At 38.5% G+C, this 12,406-nt stretch overlaps 1 protein-coding gene across 1 annotated transcript in view; it reads right to left on the bottom strand.

Annotated features, from left to right (window-relative positions):
* The window catches only part of LOC135461399 (FMRFamide receptor-like), a 38,328-nt gene extending 26,124 nt beyond the window's left edge, over positions 1–12,204 (bottom strand). The window contains exon 1 of the mRNA XM_064738473.1: positions 11,960–12,204. The gene's annotated coding sequence lies outside the window, so the exon portion shown is untranslated. The remainder of the gene's footprint in view (positions 1–11,959) is intronic.
* Positions 12,205–12,406: the final 202 nt, after the last annotated feature.

The raw sequence follows: 12,406 nt of genomic DNA, 5'->3' as shown, positions 1-12,406 counted from the left end.
TAAAATTTATACAGTGAAAGCCTTTAGAAGCTGAGTGGTGAGCAAATGGTAGCCTTTTGAATTTTCTTCTAAATCGTCTTTTATTCCAGAGAAAAATCCGACAATATTTTTTTCATTTCCGTAAAACAATTACGTTAAAATTTATAGCCGTGTTCCAACACGTCATACAACAAAAGAATTCATCAGAAGATTCAGCAAAGACCTAATTCCGCTGCAACAAATTTTACACTAAATGAACTGCGGAGTTCCAAAGCTCAAAGGGGAACTTTCCCTGTCTAACCTAATTCGTACCCAAGCACCGTAGTGTTCCGTTCATTCCTGCTTTTTCGATGACGATTTGTTTGCAAACTGGCAAAGTAGTACTCATGTATTGCAGCAGAAGAAAGGTCAGTCAGGCTTAAAGCAGAGCTGCCATTCCGCGGTAAAAGATATCTCGCTTAATTTACGTAAATTCAGAAAGTTTCTGAAGTACTGTTAAATTATGCTAAGGAAAAGTTACTGGGGTTGTATAGCATTTCGATGTGTGTACTCCCTCTAAGTGTAAATTGAATCGGCGTACAGCGATAGGTTACAATATCAGATCTTTTATACATCATGATTGGTGTATTTATCCGATGATATCAATTGAAATCGGTGTTATGGAACAGTGCGGATATTGATTCACCTTCTTGTGCACAACTTGGCATGGTCGTAACTACATGAGAACTAACATAACACTGACAGAAGAAGTAAATTTCCCACTTAATTATTACATAACTCGAACATACATCAGCACTCCCTTGAACAGCGTTGATGTTCCGCGCTGTATAGGTTGTGTTTACTTTTGGTTAGATACATGTACCTTGCCCAGAATTCATTACTTTCTGCATGTCTAATTCTGCTGTGTTGTATTGATTGCGTTTCAGCATTACCTTCTATCCAGACTTTGTCTTTGCTGTACAGCCTTTTCACCGCAGTGTGAGAATCAATGTGAGAGTGAGAGTATGCGACATGATCCATATGGAGCACAGATCATTTTCTCTGCAAAGCTTATCAGAGATATCATCACGTGGCGAGAGATTCAGTCTGGTTTGTTAATGGACTTTCAACCATTTTATGAAATTAAAAGTATCCGTAAAGTTATCAAATAAATTGAAAATTCACAGCCTATTTTCAATTTTTGATTTCTCTTTACATGAAAAGTAAAATATAAAATTTGGGAGCTGATGGCTTAAATTCCGAAGGGATATGGAATACCACAAGTGGTATTCAACATTGATATGAACTGCGCCCATCTCACTGGTTTGGCTCTACAAACAAATGTTTGTATGAAAACTGCAGACCGTTGTAAACTGAGCAGGTAAAAAAGTGAAAAGGAAAGACGGAAATAGTTAATACAAAGTGGGTGGCTGTTGCCTTCCCTAAGCAACTAGGACACGTTCCACAGGCGGATCCAAGTGAACATGCACTTGAAGTACCTTTCCCCTGCTGGCTTCTACCGCTGCTTCGCCTGCGTGCTTCACCCAGTCTGGAAGTGTACGACTGCTGCACACATTCTGGGAATCAATCAAACTGATTTTGTTCACAGCTAGTCTACATTTGCCAAAGTTGCAGGGGTCGTGCTGCCAAAATAAGGATCAGTCATTTGTTTTCAACCGTCAGTCTATTGTCCCTACTTCTGACCAATTAGTCAAAACAAAACCCAGAGGTTGTTTACGGACAAAACAACACGATGGTCAACAGTTGGCAGTTTTGAGACTGACTCCGAAGCTCACGACTTACCTCCTGTTATACAGTTACACTGTCAGGTGTCATAAGTGTATTGTCCCCGTAAAGTGTCAGTTATAAACATTGTTCCTGGCCCAAATGACTGAGGGTTCAGCTATCAACCTTCATAAAAGACAATAATTTCAAGGACGCATTGGGTCATTTCCGTGTCCGAGGGGCCACAGCAAAATTAAGCAGGATCTCGCCGATTAACGTGGCCAAAACGCAACTATCCTGTTCGTCCGCAGCAGTGAAGATCCAAGATCGAATCCCTCTCTCGCTGATTCTCCTGAGGTTTTCACTATCAGGAGGTACCTGCACGATAAAAGTTCGGTGATTGAGCCTGGGCTTCGTCTTATTTCATCTATAAAAATGACTATAATGATTTCGAATAAATGAAAAGTATTTATTTAATCATTTCTTTCGCTTTACATTTGTGCATCATGATTCATGGTCATCCTTGTAGAAATGTAAGTCAAAATAAGATGTACCAATAGCTCTTTCCGCTGTCTAAAGCTAATGACGGTGGCTCTATTTCTATACATATCCGGTACTCCTTAAATCAGAGACATGAACTAGCTCCTTCCCTTCTCCTCCACATAGTCAGTTTTCCCAAGAACAAACTTATTGTTGATCAAAGCAAAAAAAAAGCTTACGTTAAGAAATTCGTCTTTGTCCTGAATGCAAAAATGGCTTTCTTAAAACAAGTAGAAGTGTTCGCTAAAAAAATCTAAAATCGAAAATAATGGAATAAACCATGGTTTGACGAAGAGGATCAACCCCAGTGTATTTCTCTGTAAACGGCTCAGCTGACAATTGCAGAAAAGAATTTCCTAGACTCGTGGCAGACGTTACACTCTGGTGGGTACAAATAGTTTATTACATTACCCGGTTTTTCCATGAGGATATTTGATAGTTATAAACGCCACAAGGCAATATATAACGCGTCCAGTTCCATTATTTTTATCCTTTGGTTCCTGTTAGCTGAACTCAAACTAAAGTTTTTTATTGATCACAAAACTTCTTATCCCATGACACCGGATAAATGAAGGCTTTAGTAAGTAGATGGGTATCTAAGGAAAGAAATGTGATGGATTATTGATAGGCGAAGTGTTTGGCCCTCAGGGATAGGGACATCGGAGCTGTGTCTCCAGTGTACAAAACGCCAGACGGCTGCGGGATAACTGGTCTCGACCGGAGTCAAACTGAACACCCCACTCAAATTAGATAAGTTGCCTCTACGACTTCACTGGGAACATTAACTCCATATTTCCATAGAAGAAATTGATCAGCAGATGATCTGCAGGTCGTCGATTATGAAGAAAGGATAATGTAGCTATCCGTCCAATAATGTACCGTTATATCTAACAGCGTCTCGGCAAAGAAACCTCCCACTGGATGCAACGGTAAATCATAATTATGCCTAAAGCTTTCAAGGCCTGTGGGTGTTCTGTATCCGTTTATCTGACCAGTAATCAGCTGGAGATGTTCATAAACCAAGTGGATCGGCACCTCTTAATTCAAACTTAGTGATATCTATCCTGGAACGATAATTGCTTTCCGCTGTATCATGCGTAACAACAGGCTCCTTGCCGCCGTGTCTTAAGAATAACCAGAACAACCTTCTAGGACAACTTCCACGCCATATTAAACCCCGTGAATCATGAAAAGAAAACGTTTCAATTTGTACCGCCATTGGTGACAGCGCTGAACACTTCTCCCATCACAAACATCAATGCGAATAGATTTACCGGACTAAAAGTTCCATACAAAACATTGGTGACTGTCTGACCTTTCTATTTTGGTGTACAGAGAACTCTGCATTGCTTAACACCCGCGGTATGATGCCATGTTTTATCTGGCTAAATGATAGGTCTCTCAGTTTATTTGTAGACCATGTCTATGGAAACACCAAATGTCCAGCCGGATGACACACATTATACACCTAATCAACCATCTGAGGGCTATTTCGGTGCTAAAATGTCCAGGAAGTTATCAGACAATAATTTTCAAGGTTAAACTCAATTGACCAATTGGCTACCTTCTGCAATATCTTATTCTTAATATCAATATAGACCGGCTTACAGGCGATGTCAAATGTTAAAAACGTGTCATACTATCCACACTTCGCGAAATAACACCAAATCTAACTAAACCACTAACACCACTCAAAACTGGCATTTATGAACATAGTAAAAAATCTTGTAGTTTTAAATGTCTTTTTTATGATTTAAAAACGAACGAAAATTCCAAAGTCTGTTTAGCGTGAATTTGTAACTTGGTGGGCACAATTTAACAAGTACCTTTTCAACACATAACTCTTAATTCCGATGTGCCCGTTATTCCACTTTTTATTTAGTTTATTTAATTAGCAAGCTAACTGAAAACGGCTCTTCGATCAATTTCAAATGGACTTGCCTGTTAGGTATTTACAGTCGTAATCAAACGTTGTGTAAGCTTGGCTAAGTTTAAGCCTTATCTCAAGAGCTGATTGAATCTCTTTTGAACACGCGCATCACCACTAATACTGATCGACATTTCTGTCTAAACACCAGATGAAGATACTACCAAAGAATTGTGGATCCAGAGAAGATTGTCTGGCTTTAAGTAAACTGTTTCTATACAAAGTGCAAACAGGAAGTGCGCAATGTCAAATTCAAGAGAAACGATACATTATTCAGGACCCTTGTCAGTCGCCTATGAAACTCGGGTTAAAGGTCGAGCCGGGTCATAGTTATGACTAGAGTGAGGCACCACTATAAATATATCGGCATTATGGTGAACCTGTACAAGGAGATACCGTGGGAATACCACAGAATAAATGTTAAAAGGTACGTTCAGTCCGAGACAAAGAAGCAAACAGAATCATGCAGAGGTATTCTGACAACAACATTAAAGGAAAGATCGGTTACTCAACGATGACAAACTAAAAGCCACTAGGGCTTGCGGCCAAGATTTTCTTGCCTTACCGAAAGCAGCAACACCGGAAAGGCATATGCTATGTTGATAGAAACAAGTGTTTACAATCTGTTCCTTCACACCTGATTCAGATGGAGATACCAGCTATTTGATCCGACCGATAACCCGTAGAGAAGAGCACATGCTAGGCTCTCCTGGTGAAAAGCCTTGAAGTTGGCTAATGTTCAAAACACCCCAAATCTACATGTATCCCTTCAACATAGGCCTTACTGTTTTGATCGTGTGGAGATAGAACCGTTTGCTGAATAATACTGAGATACGAAATACGAACCGATAGTAAGTCCTCCACTTGAAGGCTTTGCACATAATGTGATTGTCTCGTCTATTTCTTAAATCACACTAATTTAAGATTTAAATCACTATTTTAATGAGCATTATAATTTTTGGGTGAATCATGAAAATCATAATAGAATAATGTTTTGTTTTTTTTAGAAATTTTTCTATCCGCTATTAATTCCTTACCAAACAGAAAGGCGTGGTGGGTTTATTAGATCTCATGTAACGTGTGTTTGTGGACGGCTGTGGACTGTGTAAGACTCTGAAATAAAACAATTCATGTGAAATCATCTCTGATCAAATGGCTTTAAAGCATTTCAGGTAATGAAATTTAGGGAAAAAAACCTATATATGTAGGTAAACATCCGACATCCGTACACAACATGTCAACCGAAAATAGGTGTTCTAAATCTAATACATCCATTATCAAGTAATTCATAAACCGAAATATATGATTTACAAATACTAATTGCATACAACAAAGAAGATCGTATATATAAAGATCGTTTTTTTCATTTCCCACGAAAATAATGCAAATTATATTTCAAACTGAAGGCTAGAAATCTTGTTATACAAAACAAATGTATCTTTGTCGTATCTTAAAGGAAAAATGTTAGAGATAAATAAATTTATACACTGACACTTTAAAGAACAAAATGGAGACGATGCGATTCTTTACCATCTGGGAGATTATATTTAGAGTCCAAAAAAAATAGAATTTAAATTCTATAGCACAACTGCAATCTTTAGGATTGCGTTTATTCTGGCAATTGTAAACAATAAAATCCAATCGATCTTTAGAAGAAATACGAGGCTGTAGTTGCATATAAATGGAGCAGAGGTATAATTGTCAGCGTTTCGAATTTGCTCCCAGTCCAGGTTAGCATCAGTGATAGATTTATGAATCAGACAGACGTCAGCCTACATTTAAGATAAACACGAATGCGTGGGCCTGCATCACGAGATATTTGTAAGTAGTTTTAATTTCATCAACTTTACAAGAACAGGCATGAGTCACAGTAATTGCGATGATTTACACTTGTTGATGTAACTGTTGTCAAAATGTCAACCTTTGCCCATTTATTTACTTTGAGAAAACTTTTAATATTAATCCCGAAGAGAGAATTGCTAAAGTGTTACAGTGTTGTCGGTGAGAATTGGCAGAGCAGTACTGTACAATGTAAATTGCTAACATTTTTACAATCAAAGATTGTAATGTGTGCAGAATAAACTATAATATTATTATGGTAGAGTTTGGGGATATTTGTGGGCATCGGTTTGATCGTCTATCTTAGTGAGGACTATATCATCTGTCCAGGCAAATCGCAGAGAATAGCTGAAAACGTCAAGAACTGCCAGTTTTTCAGCAGGATATTCTTATTTTTGTTGTCTTGTAAACAGCGTGTAGATCGACACTTCAGAACACCAAGACAAAAAAACACGAAACAACCAGTTTGAGCACCAGGTTCGGTTATGTGTGACTTATTTGATAACGTTTCACTTTTTGAAAACCTCGGCTTCATTTACTTTGTGCTACACACTTGCAGGATTTATGAATATTTTTCATATCCCTGGAGACCTTTTGTGGTAAATATTTAATTGAGACGGGAAATTTGGATGCTTGAAATAGGCTTAATGTCTGGCTAAATGACATGAATGCAAAGAAATAAATTGACACTGATGTGATATAAATCTGCATTAGGCCCTGACAGGAAATTGCGACAGCGGCTTATGCAACACGAAATAACGTGAGTTGAACCATGCGTGGAGACACTGGGCCTTTAGCATTGTTCAGTAGCTATGCCGGGCGAAACGCAAAAATATCCTGTGAGGCAGTGCTTCAGCTTACAACGGTTACTCTCCTCAACGACAATACTAACATAATACGGGATGGAAACTCATTAATTACGCGTATAAAGGATAACTGTCAATAGGCTGAACAGCTGTATTACCTACCTTGCCAGGAGCTGTGAACTGGTCATAAGCAGTTGACACTGAACGTAACAAATCAACTGACGTAAGCATTCCGTAGGTAGATAAAGCGGTTTGACAAGAGCTTCTCGGAATACAAAGCAGCTTTGAACCCGGTATTGTAAAAATTACAAAACTTTTGATAGCTAAATGTTCAAGCAGTGTTGGCTGTAGCATTAAGGAATTCATTAAGATTCTATAAGAGCTGTACACATACATGATGACGCACAATGGAATGGCTCCCCTGTAATTGGCAGATATTTCAATTGCACCTTAATCAGAAAGGAAAAATTCATGAAAAGTTCATAATTATACATTCTGTCCACATGTTGTTATTGTCAAGGCCATCTTTCATACCGTTTATCCTGCTGCTCTTTCCCGTTACCGTTACAGAAGGTCTGAGCCTATACACAAATCACCTGCACGAATTTTATTTTATAAAAGCGTCCTTAGAGTCATAGTATGGAGACCAGGAAAGCCACAGACGATAATATGAAGTCACGTGACCGCATTTTTATTTCTCACTTTTTCCATCTAACACGGAGTGAATCTTTTGAGTGTATTAGAGAACCTTCAGAAGCACTTTGATTCCATGGGGTCCCAAAAGTTCCCCAAATTAGAAGCCTTGATGAATATTAATATTCTGTTCCCGGACGTATTAAAAATAATGGTGGCGACTAGTACTGACATCAGGTGTAGAAACAAAGACAAGTTAATGACCCATGTAAACAGACTGTAGGCCAATTTGAGAAATGTTAAAAGTAAGAATGTCAGAAATTTGACCAACTGACTGCCCGAATTGTAGAGATGTTTAGTCAGAGTTAAAAAGCCAAGAAGAAAAAAGAAAAACCTCCATGTCGTAATGTCCTTTTAAAAGATGACTTCAATTCACTGAAATCCTTTTTTTTATGTGTTAATGAACTTAGCATCCAGCCACATGCCTATAAGCTGTGTTGTAATCACATTGTGCAAGAAAAGCTTATTTGTTTTTACCAAAATACAACAACTAGCCGTGGAACAGGGCCTCTGATTTCATGAAATCGTCTCATACAGTACTGCTGAGAAATCCCTCATTATGCATCCAGAAACCCCTCTTTGCATGCTGTCGATAGACCTGTGAGACATTAGTGCTAACAATCTTGACAGGTGAAGATGGTAGAAAATTTGGCTACACATCTGATGGCCAGCTTAACAACATTCACTTGTTCACGTTATTTCCAAGTGTGAACATCCATCCTTGTTTCCGCTAATACCCACTAAAATACAACTGGCAGTAACCGTCAAAGCCTACCCAACAAAAAGATACCCATCAAAGGCATGAAAACTGCAAAACAAGCCAAGCCAAATAAGCCCCGAAAATGGTAATAAAAATAGCTGGAACTTCACCATTAGAAAGCGCTAAATGGGGTTCGTATCCATCGCAATGGGACTTGACAATTTGCAAAATGATAGCGGCATGTGTTATTAGATGAAATATGGCTTGGTGACGATGCGCAGAATGCAGTATTGAGAAGTTTTGTTTATACGCAGATATACATGTTTTACGGAGGAAAATATTTTAAAATTTGAATGCGCTAAAAGCTTCTGCACCCTCAGAGTGATACACCAGATTCAACACTTCCACATATATAGATTTTATGGTAAGTACCCCATCACACTGTAAAATAAATGACTTGTGACTGACTGATAGAAACTTTGAAGCACATATTACTTATCATACCACTCATTGCCTATCACATGCTTAATATCCATAGCACGGTCACAAAAATTACCTGCCGGATACATGGTTATTGACATGTTCTGCACAGTCACATAAATTACTGTCGAATATATTTTTATGTAACATGTTCTGCCACAATCACATAAATTACCTGCCGGATATATGGTTATTGACATGTTCTGCCACAGTCACATAAATTACTGTTGAATATATTTTTATTAACATGTTCTGCCACAATCACATAAATTACCTGCCGGGTATATGGTTACTGACATGTTCTGCCACAGTCACATAAATTACCTCCTTGATATATGATTACTGACATGTTCTGCTTCAGTCATATAAATTACCTGCCGGATATATTTTTATTGACATGCTCTGTCACAGTCACATAAATTACCTACCAGGTATATGGTTATTGAAAAGTTTGCATGTTCTACCACAGTCACATGAATCAGCTGCCCGGTATATATTTACTGACATGTTCTGCCACAGTCACATACATTGAGTGCCGGGTTTATGGTTACTGACGTGTTCTGCCACAGTCACACACATTGAGTGCTGGGTTTATGGTTATTGACATGTTCTGCCACAGTCACATATATTGCCTGCAGGTTTATGGTTATTGACATGTTCTGCCACAGTCAGATACAATGCCTGCCGGGTTTATGGTTATTGACATGTTCTGCCACAGTCACATACATTGCCTGCGGGTTTATGGTTAATGACATGTTCTGCCACAGTCACATACATTTATGGTTATTGACATGTTCTGCCACAGTCACATACATTGCCTGCCGGGTATGTGGTTACTGACATGTTCTGCCACATTCGCATACATTGCCTGCCGGGTTTATGGTTACTGACATGTTCTGCCACATTCGCATACATTGCCTGCCGGGTTTATGGTTATTGACATGTTCTGCCACAGTCACATAAATTGCCTGCGGGTTTATGATTATTGACATGTCCTGCCACAGTCACATACATTGCCTGCCGGGTATATGGTTATTGAAATTTTTTTTACCACAGTCACATACATTCCCTGCCGGATATATGGTTATTGACTTGTTCTGCCACAGCCACATAAATTACAATGCCGAAAAGGGTTATTATACCTGTGCACATTGGAAGTTCAAGCTGTTATATACCGAAGCTGGCATAATGAAGTTGCCCACCGCATGAAAAATACGCTCACATATCAAGCATTTCGATAAATATCCATCCTTTCTAACTGATAGGCTGTCGTTACAGGCCCGTAAAAATTATAACCATTTTGCATTCATAAACACTGTCTATGTGATAAGCTGTCATTATATATTTGCAAATTGTTCAACAATTTTGCACTCATAAAAGCTGTCTAAATGATAAGCGGCTGTTACCAGTATTATAGAAAACATCACAATATCGCACACTCAATTTATTTATTTAAACAAATGTGCAATTGTTATGAATAATTAACATAACGCAAAAAAGATATTTCAGTTGAGCAAGATAACATAAAGATAGACCGTCCGGATGTCGATATTTTTCGATTAAATGCTAAGCACAGGTAGTTTCACTCGATCTTGCGCAAACTAAAACCACCGTCGGAAAACGCTTCGTGCATCTTAATTTAGATATGTTTTACCCCTACAGGCAAAGTACAATCATTCTTTGTTGATGCGTCACTCAGTTGATTAAGCTATTGATATTCTGCTTCGAATCAAAACACAGAATGAGTCAACCATCTTCCACACGTGAAGATAATGTTAACAACATAGAGGTAAAAAACACCTAGTGTAAAACAGCCAAATTGAAAGATCTCCAGGCACTAGCTGCAGGATGTTAAGAAAATGGACATATCATTAATTTGGTTCCTACGGAGGCTTTCATACCAAAAAAGAAATGGTTGTTATATGAAATTCCTCTGCGCAAGTGTTCGACTGTTCAGAAGGGCACGACTCCCCAAGGCTAATGGAATAAATTGGCATAGATTATAAGATATCGTAACATTTTGATAGATATTCTGATTCTGAATTTTGAAAGCTAAAACATAGAACTACAACTGATATCCGTTCTTCGCCACATCCCTTGCTCCTTAACGAGCGTTATCAAACAAATAACAGGGCAATTACAAGTACATTCAACCCAAACACCTATTGATTTGTGGTATCTCGGGGCTTGTTATCATCTAGCACAGCAGTCTTGTGTTCATGATATCACTACGTTGGAGTACTTTGTTGATTCGCTCGCTTCAACGTCCAGTTGATTCTTTAAGGTATAATTACAATTGACTATAACACTGCTTAAAGAGCCAAAGTACTCTTCTTTTCTATAGGTACTGCATGCTATTGAACCATGGATGTGACTCGTGCAAAAGAAACACATCTGGAAGATCAATGGCAACTTTTTGTCCACAAACAGATTTCGCTTTATTGTCATGCACTACAAAGAACAGAGTGGAGTTCAAACGCATGCCATTTCCCGGAAAATTAGACAAGGTTTTGATCTGCTTTTTATTTGCAGGGCGCATTGATCAAAAGTGCCACATTAAAGTCTTCCTTCAAACCAAATACAGTCCAAACCTAATTTCTTCTGCAGCTCATGCATGCGAATTTTTAACGCCATCTGTTTTCATGATTCTATTCAACGATAGCCTGGCACAGCTTGTACAACGGTTTATTTTGTATTTAAGATTACACACTGTATTCTGCAAAATATTAACTCATTTAATTTGCATGTACCAACAATTCCAGGAAGCAAAATGATATTAGCTGGGAAGCTCTTTGTGAATATTTTGACATGTATAGCTGCTATGTTCCAACATAAAAAAATATAATGCAGTTATATAACAGCTGAACAAATTAAGAACTTCAGTATCCGGGTGAATTTTTAATATCGTATCCAGGCATACAGATTAAACATAAATTCTTCTGTCTTTGTGGATTTGTGTGTCGTGGAAAAGTCTATCTAACAGCTGTCTCCATCCGATGCAAGAGAATGCAACTGCTCCAGGATGTGATATGGAATAAAAGCCCAAATCATATAGTACTTATGGAAGACGTTATGCCGGGAAGATTGTAAATTCTTACATGCTATGTTACACTGACCCGAAAATGCCTGATAATAACGTTATATAAGCTGTGATTATGCCTCTGATCCATGTATTTCTTTTATAGCAAATCATTCAATACACTTTACTGTAATAGTTTGACCCTTCTACGACATTTCATGTAAATATATTAAAACTCAAATTTTCTTATCATTTCACACCTTTAAACTCACCTTTACCGTATATCCGTTTCCCATAGGTTCTTCCAGAAGAGCGTTTCTCACTAACACAATATTAAAACCTCTTTAAACTTTCTGGTGAAGCTTTATGTCGGCGTTCAGCGTCAAGCGGCATCCGAGCAACACTTCCACGCCAGGCTGCTCAGGTATCACCAGGGAGACGTCTCACAATCAGTTTACCATTTGGTCTGGCAAGAACACTCCAGCTTGCTGAAAAGAGCGAATGGTTTACAGACGGCCGGTTGACGCAATGTAGTGGCTGACTGGCTGCCGAACAGGCTGCTCTACAAGTGCGCCTGTCCAGGAGAGCATGTATCGGAGAGTTGCATTGATTTCGTTGCTCCTCTCTATGCTACATCACCCCTGTATTTATAGTCACACGAAGGCTGTGTATGTGTTTAGTACATCCGCATTCTGCTAGGTAAGCCCTGCAGCCTGAGT

Source organism: Liolophura sinensis, chromosome 1 (assembly GCF_032854445.1).
Source record: "Liolophura sinensis isolate JHLJ2023 chromosome 1, CUHK_Ljap_v2, whole genome shotgun sequence".
Lineage (NCBI taxonomy): Eukaryota > Metazoa > Mollusca > Polyplacophora > Chitonida > Chitonidae > Liolophura > Liolophura sinensis.
The sequence above is the reverse complement of the archived record's forward strand: the minus strand, read 5'-3'. Positions and strand labels throughout refer to the sequence as shown.